Source organism: Mandrillus leucophaeus, unplaced genomic scaffold (genome assembly GCF_000951045.1).
Source record: "Mandrillus leucophaeus isolate KB7577 unplaced genomic scaffold, Mleu.le_1.0 Scaffold912, whole genome shotgun sequence".
NCBI lineage: Eukaryota > Metazoa > Chordata > Mammalia > Primates > Cercopithecidae > Mandrillus > Mandrillus leucophaeus.
The window spans coordinates 137,907-138,517 of record NW_012109942.1 but is presented as its reverse complement, the minus strand read 5'-3'; the positions used below and the strand labels follow the sequence as shown (position 1 = coordinate 138,517).

The 611-nt window shown below is 53.8% G+C and overlaps 1 protein-coding gene across 1 annotated transcript in view; it reads left to right on the top strand.

The window, feature by feature from the left end:
• The window catches only part of LOC105531837, a 33,175-nt gene that overhangs the window by 24,993 nt on the left and 7,571 nt on the right, over window positions 1-611 (top strand). The gene's annotated exons all lie outside the window — the stretch shown is intronic.

The following is a 611-nucleotide window of genomic DNA, read 5'->3' as shown; positions in this document are numbered from 1 at the left end:
TAGTGGCTTCTGTAGTCCCAGCTACTCGGGAGGCTGAGGCAGGAGAATCGCTTGAGCCTGGGAGGTAGAGGATGCAGTGAGCTGAGATCGCGCCATTGCGCTCCAGTTTGTACAAGTGAGACCCTGTCTCAAAAAAAGAAAGAAAGAAAGTAAGAAAGAAAGAAATCCTGACTCTGTCGCTGGGCCTCAGCTTCTTCATCTGTGAGATGGCTTGAATGCGAGCGCGTTCCACTGAGAAGGGGACTGCCACGTGGTCGGTACCGGATCAGGGCCCATTCTCTGCCTTCCCCCCGCCAGGACCGTGTTTCTTCGCCTGGCCTCCCTGGTGGTCCTGCTCTTCTCTCTCTGGAAATAGATCACTTGTGGGGGCGACTCCGAGGCTAAGGACTGCAAAACCTGTGGCTACAATTACAAAGAACTTCTGGTGAGAACGGCATGGGGTCTGCCTGGGTCCCTGAAGGAAAAATGGAGCTGGGTGGGTCCAGACTCTTGGTTTGGGTGGAGAGGGGAGCTCGGGATGCTGGAACACTCTCCCATGGGTATGAATGTTTTAAAAACGAGGACCCCCAGAGAAAGTATTGATAGGGTCTCATAGGCTTGCGATGTGGAGA